This window comes from Tubulanus polymorphus, chromosome 2 (assembly GCF_964204645.1).
Source record: "Tubulanus polymorphus chromosome 2, tnTubPoly1.2, whole genome shotgun sequence".
Taxonomy (NCBI): domain Eukaryota; kingdom Metazoa; phylum Nemertea; class Palaeonemertea; order Tubulaniformes; family Tubulanidae; genus Tubulanus; species Tubulanus polymorphus.
The window spans coordinates 14,009,146-14,028,121 of record NC_134026.1 but is presented as its reverse complement, the minus strand read 5'-3'; the positions used below and the strand labels follow the sequence as shown (position 1 = coordinate 14,028,121).

The following is an 18,976-nucleotide window of genomic DNA, read 5'->3' as shown; positions in this document are numbered from 1 at the left end:
TGGTCCGAAGGTCTTATTGTACCTCTGCTAAAAAAAGGCGACAGAACACTGCCAGATAATTATAGAGGAATCACACTGGGTAGCTGTTTGGGTAAAGCTTTTTGCCAGGTTCTCAATAACAGACTTAGTAATTACCTTATAAATTAAAACCTAATAACCCCCAACCAGATTGGTTTTATGCCAAAAAGTAGAACTACAGATCACATGTTAACTTTAAAAAAACTCGTAGATTCCAAATTGTCCACCTCGGGTAAATTGTATTGTTGCTTCATAGATCTCAGGAAGGCATTTGACTCTGTATGGCATCAAGGTCTCATACATAAACTAAGAAAATCTGAAATTGGAAGTCACTTCAATAAAATAATTAAAAGTATGTATGAAAACATGACATGCCGTCTAAAACTAGGACCATTTTCTGCATCTGATAAATTTGAGTCTTGCATTGGAGTACAGCAGGGGAACGTGTTGAGCCCCATGCTTTTTAACCTTTATGTGAATGATATTGTATCGATTTTTGATGAAGAATGTGATCCAACCACCATTGGGAAATTACTTGTAAATTGTTTGTTGTACGCTGACGATTTGGTACTCGTGTCTAATTCGGAAAGGGGTCTCCAGAAATGTCTCGATAAACTGTCAAAATACTGTGAAACATGGAAATTAGAAATTAACACTGAAAAGAGCAAATGCATGATTTTCAACAAGAAAGGACAAATGTCGATTCATTCTAAATTTTACCTAGGCAATCAAGAAGTTGATATTGTAAAAGAGTATAAATATCTTGGTTTGATGTTTTGTTCAACAGGTAGTTTCCAAAGGGCTAGAGAGGAACTATTCAAGTCAGCGAGTAGGGCTATGTTTGCAGTACAGAGGTTAATAGGTAGCCAAAATTGCCCCCCTGATATATCGCTCCAATTATTTGACACTCTAGTAACCCCTATACTCCTATATGGATGCGAAATATGGTTACCTAAGAGAAACTTAGCAAAACGAATCCATAAGAATATGGACAAAAAACCTTTTTACCTAGAAGAATCATTCGAAAAAGACGACCTAAACAAACTAATGGTTAGATTCTGTAAATATATTTTGATGGTCAATAAAAAAGCTACCAACTTAGCGGTTCTGGGCGAGTTGGGTAGACTACCTTTGTATATTAATGCATTTGTACATATTGTCAAATATTATAAACACCTGGTTGGCTCTGTAAATAGTATGGTAAATATTGTGCTAATGGACTTAGATGTAAATAGTGACTGGAATACCTTCCTGAAATGTATCATGACATTAACTAACTGTGAGGATTTACTAGACAAAGGTGGATTCATCTCATTTACTGACATCAGAAACTTCAAGCATATACTCCAGGAACGCTACAAACTATTTTGGAAATCTAAATTACATTCATACAACAAATTGAACCTATACAATCAATATAAATTTGACTTTACTTTGGAATACTACTTACTTTCGGATATACCTAAATCAAATAAAAGAGCTATCTCAAAATTAAGAATTAGCGCACACAAGTTAGCCATTGAAACAGGAAGGTATACCAGTACACCAAAAGAACAAAGACTTTGCACAAGTTGCAATGTAATAGAAGATGAGCTACATTTTCTACTTGAATGTACAAAGTTACAGGAGCTCAGGAAAGACCTTTTGACGGAATTTGAAAAATATTATCCTCTTCATGAAAATGAGATCAATTCTGAAAAATTCAAAATTATCATGTGTTCCCCTAAACTAACCAAAGCTCTCGGAAAGTTCACCGCATTGGGATTCGAACAACGTATGTAAATAATCGATCACTGTTATTGTTATTTAAAAAAAAAAATGTTTATTCATATTTTTCAACTGCGTTTTTAGTATGATTTCCTATAAATTTTGTATTTTACCCTTTTCTCATCTTTATTGTAAAAAAAAAAAAAACCTGACTAGTATTTTATATTACTCAAAGGACAATAAAGATATATTGAATTGAATTGAATTGAATTAGAGTGCATCGCTGGAGGGTTTCCGATCCAATTTGAATTGGTGCGGTGGCGCTCTCAATGCGGAAGTTTTTGTGAATTTTTCAGTCGGCGACGGACGTTTATCGTTGTAAGTGATGTAATATGTAAAAAAATGCGAGGAAACCTATCTCAATTTGTTTTTAGCGTTGCAGCGGAACTAATAAGGAACATTTTGATATATAACATGACTATAGTACACTATCCCTGATGGAATAATAAGCTCCACTCGACAAACTCGTTCCCGTGCATTTTTATCTCTCTGTTTTACACACACAGCCCCTCTACCATCAATGCCTAACCCCTGTTCGACCAACTGTGGGCGTTTTCCTTTGAAACATAAGCCTAATTGTAAAAGATAAGCATTAATCTATGTTAATGCTGCATCTTTATCATGAAACCTAAGAAAGATAGATTATTCTTTTATTTAGGCCTATTCAAATTTTCTGTCCACTACCACGTGGAAATAAGACCCAGTCAAAATTATGCGTCACGCTTTGACGAAGAAATTGGTTCTAGGCTATAAATTTTACGACTCAAACGAATCTTTTCCTCAACAAAGCTGCTTTTAGTTTGATGCAAAATGAAATTTGCTTTTAAAATGTGTAACTGGGCCTAATCAAAAGGATATTTCAAAAGCAAACTTTGCCGGGCCAAGAGCCATATTGAATTCAATTTTTTCCGAACCATTATGCCTCTTTCATCATAACATTATTTATCCTATTTCAAGATCTTAGGCCTACAAGTAGAGAGAGGACCTACGTTGGGTTCAAATCGGAATTTTAAGATTTATTTCATTTAATTCCAGGTTTTCACTGTAGATTATCAAAGACATGTGGCGTTGTGGGAGTTCATAGTTGTTTGATAATCCATCATTTGTAAGTGTAAGGCTATTTGAGGGATTCGAAACCGACATTTTGTAAGTTTTGTAGCTTTATTACGTTTAATTCCAGATGTTTATCATGACACGTTTCATTTTGGGGGTTTGTCAGCGAGTTGGTATGCTGTCGGCAGAAGTAGTTTGATAATTCGTTTCATGTAAGTAAACAGCTATTTGAAGGATTCGAAACCGAAATCTGTATTGTGAATTTTTTAGTTGTATTTTGTTTGATTCTAGGTGAATAGGACATGATTCATTTTGGGAGTTTGTCCGCGAGTTTGTATACTGTCAAATGAAGTTTCTTCGTCAATTTGTCGTATGTAAGTATCAATCTATAGGTTATATAGGCCCTATTAGGGGTTCGATACAGAAATTTGGTGAATTCCTCAGATTTATTTTAATTTATTCCAGGTTGTTATCAGAAAAATATGTACTTTATTTCATAGGTTGGTCTTTGATTGAAAACTAAAAATGGATGATAGTTCTAAATTTGATGTTGATTCACATGACCAATCTAGTAAGTATGGCTCACTCGTCTTTTAGAATAAGAGACCTATTGCATTAATCCTTCAATTCAAGTTGCTATACAACCTTTTATACAGATATTTACCTTATCAATATAAACATGTATTTGCCATTAGCCATACAATTCAGTAAAACTTTTCCCGTCCAGATTTTGAAACATCATTTGACTCAATTTTTCCTCCTAGAAAATTGCTTTAGCTCATTCCAATGTTCGCAGTAAGAGTGAATGTAGCATGTATGATTCCCATCCATCAATTTTGTCTTGTTTCGTATTTTTAGCGAAAATCTTGAAAAAGTCTGACGTCGAGGCAGGTGGTGGCCAGACAAAGACATATTCTTGGGAAATATTTAAAGACGCATGGCAAACACACTTATTGTTCAATTTTTTCCTATCCTTATTTTGAAATTGAAGTATTGTAATAAACTATTGATTTATTTTTGTTGATCAACGCAACTAGTTTGTTGTTTTCTTTCTTAATTTACATTTGAATTGGATGGTTATCTTGCGTAGGAGTCAGTTTGTCATCGAAGCAATACAGTCTAACTTGTTGACGTCTCAGATGCAGCGGGGCAGGGCGGTCATTATATTGTGGACTTATCCAAATTACACTTAACCAGCCCAACGTGTTTCAGTGTGTAAACTCTGCCGTACTCGGCATTATAAGACAGTGAGGAATTGAGTTTTAGTCACCCGAGCCCTCGGCTTGATTCGACCAAAAAGACCTTAACTGACTTCACAGAATTTGATTATGAGTCAAGGATTTTCTAAATTTCTGAATGCTTTCTCTGGTTTTAAGATCAATTCAAATTCAATCTTCAAAATATTTTATTGAAAGAAATTCTACTGAAGACAGATTTTGAAATGAAGGATATATCCAGGCAAATAATTACAGCAAAATCAACTGATGATCATCAAGGTGAAGTTTTCATTCATCTTCGGCTAATTTGTCTACCCCTGATGATTGAAGTATTTTGGTTACTCGTGCCAATTAGTCAGCCACAGTCGATTTTCATGCCATCTGACCTCTTTCAATCTGTAATTAAGCAATCAAATGTAAGAATTACTTAGGTAAGGAGCGAAATAATATATAGATAGCTTAGGAGACTATTTGAAATCATGAGTTTGTTGTGAAAATCTATTACTACAGTCTCGTAGAGCATAGACACCAAGCCACGTGGCATTGGTATTTTAAGGGCTATTCAGTTTACTCCAAAACAAGTCAATGATTAACATTAAAAAAGCTTCATATCAAGGGTATGTCGCAGGACTCGTGACGCCCATGAATTATCATCCCATAATTACAATGAATCCAATTCTGCATGTACCGGTACGTTAGTACGACTGATTACTAATCCAAATATTGCATTACAAAAAAAAAATTACGCAAAACGTCAAGTACTTACAGCATCTGAGACTGTTGCGCTTAAGTTAGCGTGTTAAGTTACGTCTTTGGCTGTCAATGTCGAAAAAGCCTAATTTGAAACATACATTTGCGCACTGTGGTTTAATATTCCTGCAAGAATCCGCAAAGGAATGGAAGACCGTAGTGACCAGTTCATTCTACGAATAATAGCTGGAAAGAAAGTAATCAAAATAAATTGTCATGCACATTCAGTGTAAACCAGGCCATAACTAGCTGCTATTAAGGCATTCCACTGACTGGCTCTACCCATTATATTTAGGGCCTAAATCTATTCTAGGCGCATCCCCCCAAAAAGCTAGGCATTAAGTAAGTAGCCAACAATGATCATTGCTTCACCAAGTAGGCCTACTCATTTGCTACCATACTCATATTATTAAAGAAATCATTTAATACATTCCCTGGTTAACGGATTCTCACCTTAAAATACATCATAGAACTATAACGGAATATCCGTTATAGTTCTATGAATACATAAACTCCGCTGTCGTTGTCATCGATACGAGTCGTCAACTGAACGCGGAAGTAAAATTCCGTGTGAAAATTCCTACAATTTCTGTCCGTATCACGTTGATTTGACCCCGAAATCTTCAGGAAATGTAGCCAACGTAAATTGATTTACGAATAGAATTAATCAATTGACTCATTTTAGAAATCATGGTTTCGTGAAATTCATTAAAGTCCTAAAACTCGCGATAAATTTAAGCCGAAAATGATTTCAACCATCCACCATGTCGTTTCATTAGTAAAACAATTGTTGCGCGCCGGCGCTGTACTGTGATAATGCATGGTTTCACTAGAATTCGAACCCTCGACCACTCAGTCGGGAGTCAAACACCTTATCCACCATGCCACAGGACAGGACGCTGTTGTTATCGTTAGTGGGAGTACCGGACAGGGCGAGTCGCGATTGCTACTATCATCCGGTGTTATCTTTCAGTAAGTAATTTTAAGTTTAAAATAGGACGGAGAGTGCATAGGTATAATCTACGCGGAGCGAATGCGTGTTATATTGCTATCAGAATTCTACATTTCAATTAGAAGCAGTTAGTTGTCGAATCTGATAGAAGATGAATTTTATGTGCGAAAAAAAAGTGGAAAATATGTAAATAATAATAATAACAATCAACAGAATTACAAAAGGGTTTTCGACGAAAGTCAGAAAACCCTAATTAGAGAATCTTTAAGATTTGATGAATTAGATGAAGATTTTATCATTGATGATATTAAAAGAATAATAACTGGAATATATGAAAATGAAACTAATAATACTATAAATGTTGAAATAATTATAACTAAGATAATTAAATATTTTGAAGATAGTAATTTTTTTGATAAATAAATGAGTGATAATAAGTGGATAATAACTGGACCTACTCTGCGCGGTTGCGCCACCGCGCGGGATTTACGCGAAGCAGCAGAACACAAACACGGCCACTCTCAATTAGAAAGTTGTGTGCATTTCAATTATTTCGGCTGTTAGGGTTTTAAGGCTGAATATGATGTGATATGGCGATGTTAATTAATGATAATTCCGCAGTGAAGCTAGTCACGTACGGTGCCGATTGAGTGTACAGCTGCCAAAAACACTGAAATGTGCGTAGTTGCGTAACTATTTGCAGTGAATTGCAGACGAAACATGAAGCCTTGACGGCCGTTTAGAAAAAATTTATACCAATCGCAATTGTAAAATAAAAATGAGATAGAACCTTAGTTAAAATTCTGGCCATTTCTAAAATGTTATTAATTATTATTACTAATTTTTAGTCAGTGCGGAACGTTTACTTTTCCAACAATAATGCGGGGTGGTAGGTAGTCATGCAATTCAAGTCATCATTCATTACACGTTACTTCCGTGTTGTTGAAAATCTCGCGAGTCCTGGACCAAACCCCATTGAACAATGTGATCTGTGTGCTGGCCACAAATGCACACAGATCACACTACACTACCCATTACACACTCCAGTACCCACAGCTTTCATATATCCATCCAAATATTTAGAGTGTCTTTCTTCCTGGATTATATAATGGAGCATTATTATCAGTTGGAACTGTTGGTTATTCAATGGTATTAAAAAAAGTATTTAAAATGGGAAGTGTTAATGTTGATAGATTTGATATAAATGATATTTTAAAATTAACATTAGCAGTTACTTTATTTAATTTAACTATTGATTATTTGGAAAAACAAAAATATATTCCTCCTATATAAATGCATATTTTTTTGCTTAATAAATGGAATCTGCAATTATAACTATTATAGGATCGGCAATTGTTAACGCTTTAGCATTTACTGGTGGTGGTTATTTATTTAAGCATATTGATAAAAATGGTTCATTATCAGAACAAGAAAGACATAATTTAGCATTAGAGAAATACAATAAAGCAGCAGAAGAATATAGAGAAAAGAGACAAAACTATATGGATTACATCAATAAAGAATTATATGATCAGAAAATTTCACATAGAGATTTTCAATCAGTCGATGATGCAATGAGTTTATATAACGCGGTAACCAATAAAGAAAAATTACATCTATACAAACCTAAATTGTCAGATTATTATACCCCAAGTAAAGAACAACAGAAATATGAAATAATTTTGATTTTAGGTGGAACAGTTATTGTTATATTTGTAGCATATAAATTTACGAATTAATTATATATTATTTTTTGCTAAATAAATGGATGATAAAATTGATGGTGTTAATATTATTCCCCATGATATAAATAAAACTTAATTAAAAACATATTTAGAAATACAAATATTAAAATGTGAAAGTGACTTAACGATAAAAAAGAAAAGATATTTAAAAAGTAAAATTATATATTATTTTATTATAAGTGGTTCAGTTACAATTAGTTCTGTAATAACATTTCTAGCAATATTCAGTCCATTAACATCTTTAGCTATATCAATTGGTGTGCTAGGATTATCATCAAGTGTTTTAACTGGTATAAGTTCAAAATTAAATATAAAAAGTAATAAAGAAAAAATTAAAACTAATATTTAAAAAATTAATAAATCAAAAAACACATTAGATTATATAATGAGTTTAAATGGTCATATAACAGTTGAAGAACAAGATAAATTATTAAAAGAATTAATAAATCAATAATTTTTTAATTGTATAAATGGGGTTTCCAAAAGCTTTCCAATATAATAAATCAATTAAATATAATATTCCGGCAGTAGATTTTAATAAAAATATTACATATAGAAATTTAGTTTTAAATTCATTAACTAATTTAGAAATTTACGTTACTGAAACACAGTTTTTTATTTCTAAAATGGAAAATATATTTGATACATATGAAGTTACTTTTACTCGAGATGAATATCATATATATAAAGTAAAATATAATATGAAATATTCGCAGAATCAATTAAATTTTGCTGTTTATTGTGCAACAACTGGTTGTGGTGTAAGTTGGAATGATCATTTAAATAACTTAGATAAAAATTTGAATTATTCTGATTTAAAATTAATTCACACAATATTTAGATTTCACACATATTTTCAATTCAGAATGATATTAATTGAATTAGAATGTCCTTTACCCGGATCTAAATATTTTAAAGAATTGGATAATAATATTAATCTATCTAAGTTTTAATTTAAGTAGTAAAATATGTAATGAATTTAATATAAATATTAATACCGATCTTAGAGCGCATGGTAAATAACAGGGTATTGGTGAACAGTATGAAATAAAAAGAATTGATTATATGCATAGAATTGGGGCTTATATATAATTATAAAATTGATAATAATAATGGTTGGATTAATTTCATTTTAGAAAATAGTGAAGGTTTTACAAAATCAGGCATACAAAGAATGAATCAATCAATTAGAACTTATATGATATGTATTTTAGGTGCGCAAGTTGAAACAAGATCACCAATAGTTGGAAATGATAACACTTCATTTGATACACAGAAACAATTCAAAGTATTATTTGAAGATTCCATTCATAATGATAAGAATAGATCGATTCCAGAAAACATTGTAAGATATCAAAATTATTTAGATAAATCACATATTAGATTAAATTATTGTATAGGCCCTAATTTATTAATTATTTCTAATGATTTAGTATTAAAGATGGGAAATATTATTGGTTATAATAATTTGATTAAAACTGCAATAATAAATAATAAGTTTGGATTGAATGATATAAATAAAAAGATTTTCACTGCTCCAAAATTAATGGAAGGTGAAAAAATTTAAAAACATATTCAATCAACAGAAACTAAAACTAAGAATATTAAATTGGATAATGATTCAAAAATAAAAGATTACAATACTACAGAAAATATAAAAACTGATAATATTCAACATGACATATTTAAAACTGATCATGATAATAAATCCCATGAAAATGCTAAATTAGCTCTAACTTGTATAGGAATTGTAATCGGAGGAATATTATATTTTAAATTTTAATTTTTTTATTATGCAAATGGAAGTAGAAGGTGGAGAAGATTATGAAATGGGAGAAATGGGAAATAATAATGATGGGTATATTGATGATGATTATAATGATGCAGAAACTAATATTGATAATGATGATGGATCAGCGCTTAATTCTATTTTAGCAGAGAGCTTTGGTTCTAAAGGCCAATCAACAGATGAATTTGATAGAAGAACTAAATCGAGAATAAATCCTGAAAATGAAAATCCAGATTTAGTAAAAAAAAGATTAGAATATAATGAATATATTTATAAATTCAAACTTGTATTTGAAAGATCTGGGTATAGTATAAATGATAGAGGCGCCAGACTTTTAGTAACAGAATTAAAATCTTTAGATGGTGAATATTACTATCATTTGAAAGATGATTATTATATTAATATCACTTATAAAAATCAAAATAAAATATTAGCAGAATCAACTTCGAGTATTTTGGGCCATCTAGAATTAAAAGAATAAGTAATAATAGTAATGAAATAGAAAATGTTACACAAGAAGAAATAAATCAAAATAAAAGAGTATTTAAGACTATTTTAGTATTTTAGAAAGAATAAATGAATTATTTGTAACAATCAATAATAATTTAGAAACAGAAACAACTTCTGAACAGAATATAACTTCCAAAACTAGTAAACTTAAATTAAACGAAGTTCAAACTGAAAAACTTTTACCGAATGGATTACTTTATGCAACAGATCAAGAAATAGAAGCTTTAAGTATGTTTTCTGAAAAAACAATTAGAGAAATAATAAGTATACGAAATGAAGCCGATAAAATTGCACGCAAAAAAAATATTAGATATAATAAAATTAAACCTTTAGAAAATAAATTATTTGACACCTGAAAAGAATAAGAACAATTAAAATTAGATAGAGAATTTAAAGTTATTGAAGAAATTGAATTTAAAAAAAGAAATGCATATTTAGAAAAAGAAATTGATGATTTAGAATATAACATAGAATTTCAGAAAGAAAAAATGAAATTATTATCAAAATCATATGATTATTGTATTAATGGATTAAAAGTTGTTGTTGAAGAGTTAATAATAAAACCAAATTCTAAAATATCATTGAAAGACAGAATAAAATTATTATTTAAGTTTGAAGGTATAACAATTCTTTCAATTGTAACAGCTGTAACTATGGTATTTACAACAATTGGTTTAGCTATATCAAATTCATTAAAATCTACACAAATTCCGAATAAACCGGATAAACCACCTCCAAATAATAATTCTATACAAGATAAAGTTAAGGATGGTTTAAAACAATTAGCAAAATATTTATGGGAACTATCTAAAAAATCTGCTGCAGCTTTACCTGGAGTTATTGCATCGATTGTTGGTTTTGTTTTGAAATCTGCTGGGAATATTCTTAACTTTGCTGCTGAAAATATTATTTTATTTTTAATTACAGTTGTAAGTGCTATTATTTTTGGGTTAGTGAATATGATAAAATTAAATAATTAATTTTTTTGTTAAATAAATGAGCGGGAGTTATATAAATCCTTCTAAGAATCCTAGAATATCTAATGCTATTAAAGCAGAAAGATCTCATCATATAATTACTCATAATCCTTCTAATATTAATCCTGATGAAACTATATATGTTAGAATCCCGAGATTAAATCAAAAATACTTTTTATGTTCCAAATAGTATTTATTTGTCAGCTGATATAAATGCAACTGGTAATAATAATAATTATGTTGTTGATAATGTTGGAAGATATTTGATTAAAAAATTAACTATAAAGATTGGTCCAGAAACAGTTTTCTCATTAGATGATTATAATTTATTTATGCATTATAAAGATTTATGGTTAACAAAAGAAAAAAGAAAACCAAAATAAATTAAGATCAGGAGCTAATGACGCAATAGTAACTCGTACCGCAGATAATTTGATCAAAAAGATTTATGGAAGCAAACATATAATTCCATTAGATTTTGAATTGATAAATAATAATGCACCTTTATATAAATACGCAATTCAAGAAGATATCCTATTCGAAATAACATTTGCTCCTGTTAATGAAATTGTATTATCTAGCGTTGTAAAAGATATGGGTTATAAATTATCGAATATATGCTTAGAATATGACACAGTAACTGATGAAAATATTTCAAGTATAATTCAAACTCAATACAATCAAGGATTTTCATTATTATATGATTATATTGATAAATTTAAAACTGTAACTATTGATGCAATTAATGCAATTATTAATGAGAATATTAACTTAAGAAGATCTATTAAAGGTATATTAATGTTTTTTACCATTGCAACATATTCTAATGGCACAATACAGGTCGATAATTATTATAATCCTGAAATAACAAAAGTAGAAATAACTACCGAAGGTATAGCAAATAAAATATTTTGTCAAGGAATGAGAATGATAGATCAGTGGCCAGAAATTAGAAAACATTTTATGAATGAAAACATCTGAAAATTGTTATATTAATCAAATTGATTATTATACCGGTAATAAATATGCATTATGGTTAGATTTTAGAACAACAGAGGATAATTCATTACATGGTTCTGGAAAAAAACACTAAAGATGGAATGCAATTATTCATGATAAAGAATAAAGGAATCAAAAATTTTAAAATGCACATTTATATTATATCTGATGGCAATTAAATATCATAAATTCTCAATTGAATAGTGTTATGTATTGAAATTTTAATTTTAATAAAAAAAATTATAATAAATGGAAGGAGGAATATATGAAATACAAAGTCCAAGTGAAATGATATCAGATATATATTATATAATACCTTATGATGAATACAGTAAGTATTTTGGATAATACTTTAATCAATTCAAATATAGAATAAGTAAAATAGATAATAATATTGAAACAAAAATAGAAGATAATATTGAACCTAAAATAGAAGATAATATTGAATCTAAAACAGAAGATAATATTGATTCTACATCTAATGATAATGAAAATATAGATATTATACCTTCTACATCTAATAATGATATAAAAGTTAAATCTGATACCAAAACCAAAAAGACAAATGAAAAATATTGTGACTTATGTAAGAAATATATATCATATAAAAATTGGGCATCACATAAGAAATCAAAGAAACATGTAGAAAAAGAAAAGAATAATAATCATAATAATATATCAGATAGTAATATAATAGATAACTTAATAAATACTGTTAATACAATTGAAACTAATGATACCATAGATATTATAACAGATAATGTAATAAATAATGTTAACCCAATTGAAACTTATTATAATGATATAACAGATAATGAAATAATTGATGATTCTAAAAAACATGGTAACATTTGTAATTTAGATATTTCAAAAAGTAATTTTTCTAAACATAAAAAAAATCTCAAGCGCATATAGAAAATGAAAAGGTGTTAGAAGAACATGAAAAGAAATTAGAAGAAATAGAAAGAAATAAAACGTGTCAATATTGTAATAAGAAAATTGAACCTGTTGATGAAAATACTCATTATAAATCAACCATTGTTAAATAACCCAAAGAAATATATCAAATATTTTAATCCTAAAACTAAACAATATTATATATTCTATAAGCTGTTATTTGATAAATTATTAGCTTATGCAGAAGATAATCCTGAACAAATATATAAATTATTATATTTTAGAAAAATAGATTTAAGTTATCTAATAAAAATTTTGGATATCATTTTGATTTTGATGATTTTGATGAATACTTTGAAAAATTAAGAAAACAAGCTAATATACCTACTAATTATCGTTTAAAGATGGCTCGACTAGAATTAATAAATCTACCTAAGAATTATGGTGAATTAGATATAAACAAAGATGATTTTATAAATGTATTAGAAACAAAATTAGAATAATTATTATAAAACTATTTATATATCTATGTACTAGACGTACGTAAGAATCTTGGTAAGAATCTTGGCAAGAATTCTTACTCGTACGTCTAGTACATAGATATATAAACAGTTTCAGAATAATTATTCTAAATATAAATTATATATATATTTGTTCCCCTGTGTAAACATAAATTATAAACATAAATTATAAACATAGTTTTAATATATAATTTATTCATTATTATATATTTCATTAAATAATTTATATATCTATGTACTAGATGTACGAGTAAGAATCCAAGAATTCTTACTAAGATTCTTACCAAGATTCTTACTCGTACGTCTAGTGCATAGATGTATAAATAGTTTCTATAATCTTGCAAATTTTATTTTATAAATTTATATTCATAGGGAAATTGTAGTCTCAGAAGTAATTTTGAACCTTTATTATTCTTTAATTTATTCATATATTCATCATGTAATTCAGTAGGTATAATTTGATTTTCTTCCAATGATTGTTGCATAGATTTTCTATCTTTGTTATAAAATAAAACTAAAAATCTTATATTCTCCCTAAAGTCTTTAACAATTGAATTATATTTTTGATTTAAAACCCACGTTGTTATCCCAAAATGTCTCCCAGAGAAAGCTAGATAACATAACTCACTTTCTCTCACTTTTAAATCATGTAAATTTGCACAATCATCTATAATGAATAATGTATTTGATCCTTTATAAATATCAATTGCTATTTTAATACAATTATCTAAATTTTCTTTTACTGTTTTAGGATCTAATATAATAAACTTTTTTATCTTAACTATATCTCTATTATATGTTTTATTCATTTCATAAGTGGTGCAGAATAATATTATATTATCAAAATGATTCTTATAAATAGTTTCTAACAAATCTAATATGAAATGTGTTTTACCACAGTTTGTTACCCCAGTAACTAACATATTATGCGGTTCAAATATAAATAAATCTTTATTAATTTATTCTTTTAATTTTACTAGATAAAATCCATTCATTAAATTTATCATCATACCCTTTATATTTCACGGAAGAATACTTGTTTCCTTTAAGAGTTTTTGTTTTCAATACTTTTTCTATTTTATATTCTATTTCATCTGGATTTGGTACAAGCGATAATTCTTGTTCATAGAAATAACCTAATATTTCTTCATCTTTTAAATCTTCTAATTTATAAACAAAAGGTTGAGTTAATATTATCTTTTTAATCTTAAATATTTCTTCAGTAAAATTTGGAGTATAACCTTTATAAAATGTTTTTCGATATTTAGATATTCTGACATGTTGTCCAATTTTAAATTTAGGTTCTCCAAAATCATGTGTAACAAATACCCCATATAAATTATTCCAAACTATTTCTGAATTATCTTCTTTTCTAGCTTGCATAGGTTTTATATTTATAGAACTACGTTTAGAATTATCATAACCTTTCACTAAATCATCTAACACATCGATATATTTATATGTTTCATTAGCAGAAAAATATTTCCACATTCTAGTTTTCAATGTTTTATTAAAGCTTTCTATAATAGATGCTTTTTTATCTGAGTGTGTTGAAAAATACTCTACATCGTTATCAGATAATAGTTTTTTAAAATGTTTATTATAAAATTCTTTACCTTCATCAAATTGTATCTTACCTGGAATAGCTTCTTTAAATATTGATTTAAAAGCATTTGTCACTTCTATTCCAGTTATATTTTTGGTTGGAATTGACCATGCGTATCTGCTGAATATGTCTATAACATTTAATATCCAGAAATATCCTTTGTTGTATTCTTCTAAGTTCTTCATGTCAATTAAATCAGCTTGCCATTGGTGATCGATATATGAAACCATAACTTTTCTTGTTAAATAATCTTTATCCATTTTCTTATGGATTTGATTTTTTGGTTGATTTTGTAACCATAATTTTAACTCACTATATTTTATATTTTCTTTATCAGATTTAATTTTATCCCATAATTCTGTAACGCTAGAATATGATACTTCACTCTCTTGGTTACAATATAAATCTCTTAAATATTGTTCTTTTTTCATCTTATTTCAATCCATTAATAATAATTTAGATTTAGTTTCAATTTTTTCAATTGACTTATTTTCTGGTATAATAGGTTAATCATCGGAATCATTATTATTAGATTTATACTTATATTTATATATTACGCCGGAGAATATAATAATATATAAGTAATTATTTCTTCCACTATTAGAAGAATCAGATGGATTGTTATTTGAATTAATATCAGGTGATTCATTTATATCAGTTAACTTCTTTTTCTTAGCTTTTTTAATTCTGAAGATCTTTTTCCCAACTCCCTAGCCCATTTAATTTGTTTTTCAGATCTAGGCTTTTTTTAAATATCATCACTCATTTATTTTAGTTAATTTTTGTTCTGATTCATTTTCTGTTTCACCGTGTCGGTGTCGTACGGCACCATCTGTTTCGTTCTTACCTGATTTATATTCTATAGGCTTGATATTCGTAAATGTTATGACACCAGTAGAAATTAATGTCATAACCGATCCTAATTGGAATGAAGCATATCCAACCCATTTTTGTAATTCAGTCATAACTAAGTAGTCATTTTTTAAATCAACATATAATTTATTTTCATCATTAATTGACATTAACCGGTTACATAATTTTGAATAACATTTGACAATACCATCAGAAATAGAATCATTTATTCTAGCTAATCTTGACTCTTCATAAATCTTAAAATATTTTATTACTTTAGCTGGTTTCATGGCTAATTCTTGGAAAGTAATAAAAACTCTAGATTTTCCACCAGCAATTAATAATTCTAGATGGTGGTTACAATATAAGTAGTATTCATAATCAATATTATTATGAACTTGAGCACAATTAGTAACAACTGTATCATTATTGCCAGTAATGCCCAAATCCTCAATTGTCTTTTCAATATCAATACTATTCTTATTCAATTTCTTTGACATTTATATTAGGGAAAAAAGCGAAAAAAAATATTATACCTTCAAATGATACTAGTAACTCTTTAGTTAATACTAGCTTAGTTAAGTTAAAAGTAGTATTAGTAGTACTAGTATTAACTAGATTTGAATAGCTATTTGAAGATATGTAATTTTCATTCAAATCTTATCAAAATATAAAGTATTCTCTTTTTGAAAAGAACTATTAGAATTCTAATGAAATAAAAATAAAAATAATGGCTAGTTGAAGATATTGTTTTTTAAATATTTTTTATTTGAATTAGGATTCAATACCTCACTACTTTTGTCTATCTATAGGAGCAGTTAAAATAACTGTCCAGATAAGTCATTTCGGATTCTCGATATTAAATTATATTCCATAATTGTATAAATCTTTCAGCTTTAATTATTTGATTATTATATAATTCATTATCAATTTTATCACGTTTAATTCTATTTTCTATTTTGGATAAAGGTTGAATATTCATCCAATTACATATTGTTTTTATTTCAGATTCATCTTCTATTGATGATAATGGGATAACATGATTCAACTCCCAATATTCTCCATGATTCTCAAATTTCATGTTATTATCGAACTGATATTCTATCCATGATTTAAAAAATTCTATAGAACACCCTAAATAACCAATTGATCTATCAGATTTTATATAATTTCTGAAAACTCTGTTCAAACTAGTTCTGTTAGTATGCTTTAATTTGAATAATTGATCTGAATTACATTTTACTTTTTGGTAATTATTGATATGTTCGCGGTTATCTTTTATCCAATCTCTCATGTATTCTGGGTTATTTTCTCGATATTGTGCATTATTTTGTTTCCAACATGTTTTACAAATATTTCGTAAACCATCTTTGTAAATCCTTTGTTTATAATATTCTGAAGATTGTTTATTTAATTCACAATTCAACATATCTTATGATAGATATTTATAACACCAGCGTTATTTGTAATATTAATAATTTGTGGCTGTTTACTTCCAAACAAATCAAACTCGGCCAGACAAAATCAAACTTGGTCAACATCAAACTTGGCCAGACGATCAAAAAGTGAATATATCTCTTCCTTCGGGTTGGACAAGACGACCATATCCAAAGGCAGGATAGAGAGGCGTTTCTTGACCAAGTTTGATTTTGTCTGGCCGAGTTTGATTCCGGCCCAGTTTGATTTCGACCGAGTTTGATTTTTCCGGTCTCTTATCCTAGCGAAACCAACCGACCGAGAGCGTCACTACGATGGACAGTCATAATCAATTTTGTTTTGTTTAGTCGAGCAGACTTTTGTACATACGTAAAATCATTTGCCGGGCGTATCGATCGTCACATCATTTTCAACTACGACTGTATTGATTCGCTCTCGGTTGAGCGATTTCGCTTCGATTGTATATAAAATGTATATATTTCTACATTTGATCGCGATTGAATAATGATTTGAGATCGTCGCTATAATTTTCTATTCATCTCTCACCGTAGGCCTACGCCCGAGTAAGGTGACTTTAAAGTAATTTCGTGACTTCGTATAATTTGACGTTCCCGACGCGAGACCGTACCGAGACGCGTCCGAGGTGTAAACTTTATGAACTGGAGAAATGATTAAATTCAGGAGTTCAACTCTTGACATGATAAATTTTATACAAGTCTTACATTTTCTTCTTTTCTGAACGAGGAGAGGAGTTCCACCGCTATTTTCTGTCTCAGTGCCAATTATTATCATTCGTCTTAACGAGAGGACCAGTTCGATCGGGGACGTATCGGCAGTAGTTAGACGAAGACCATCAATCGAGGATTCGAACCCTCAATCTTTTTATCGACTGACGGCCTTTATCCGTGGGTAGTCATGACAAAGTGTCATATACGTGAGAGAACGGTAGATGTTGGGAGAACTACGTTCGAACCCGTGCGAAATCCTGGCCAGGTAGTCGCTACGAGGACGCCGAGCCCTGATCATGGAATGAGAAGACTGAATATTTTTATTTGATTATAATTTCGACGAGAACTAATATCTTTTCCCTGAGGAGGAATTACTTCCCTCAAAATTTTCGTATAACCCGATTATATTGTCTCAGGGCGAACCCTAGTAGCAAACGCCTATTTCATTTATTATATACATAAACACATAAAGATACGCTACCCAGGAGAGAAACGCTACAAAAGCACGAAGATTTGAAATACATGTTTGAAAACCATCAAAAATAAAAATTGTCGTTTCGTCATGGAAGTTTTAAATAAATCCTTGTAGGTCACCTTGTCTATCATGCCACATGTATGCAATACACAGAAATGGCGGCCAATGGCGAAATTTGTGGAGAAATTAATTAATTTCTCAAAATAATGTTGATTAATCATTCGAAACATACATAGAATTGGATTATTTCGAAATGTACCTGTGTTAGTTTGTGAATTAAGCCATTCATTGTGAACTGAAGTGAATAGAAAGTATATTTTTGAAGTGTTACTTTTTTCAACCGTGTTTTGGTCCTTGTCATCCCTAACGTTGGTATAAGCCCATCCGATTATAAAAAGCTTACCACCAACGATTAGGTAACTAACTAAATCATCACATGTGTTAAATGTTTGTGTTGATGAAGGCGATTAGAGGGACACATGGCATCCACTACATATAAAACAGTAGATAGATTTCTGGAGATTTAAAGTTTGGATGCTCTGATGAACTCTATCAGCTGTTGGTTGGTTAAGGCATAGCTCAGTGCTAAATTTCTATGGTTACAGTACATTGCAGGTGACACAAATTATTCGCCTGCTGCCTGGCTACGATGTACCTGGTACCTACGTGCATGGTCTCTTTTA

General features: G+C 29.3%; 1 long non-coding RNA gene across 1 annotated transcript; it reads left to right on the top strand.

The window, feature by feature from the left end:
* The first annotated feature begins 2,062 nt into the window (after positions 1 to 2,062).
* LOC141900558 (uncharacterized) lies at positions 2,063 to 3,862 on the top strand. Its single transcript, XR_012618720.1, has 6 exons — positions 2,063 to 2,103; positions 2,821 to 2,890; positions 2,966 to 3,050; positions 3,130 to 3,212; positions 3,339 to 3,409; positions 3,697 to 3,862. It is a non-coding gene; the product is annotated as an uncharacterized LOC141900558 (long non-coding RNA).
* The last annotated feature ends 15,114 nt before the right edge of the window (positions 3,863 to 18,976 follow it).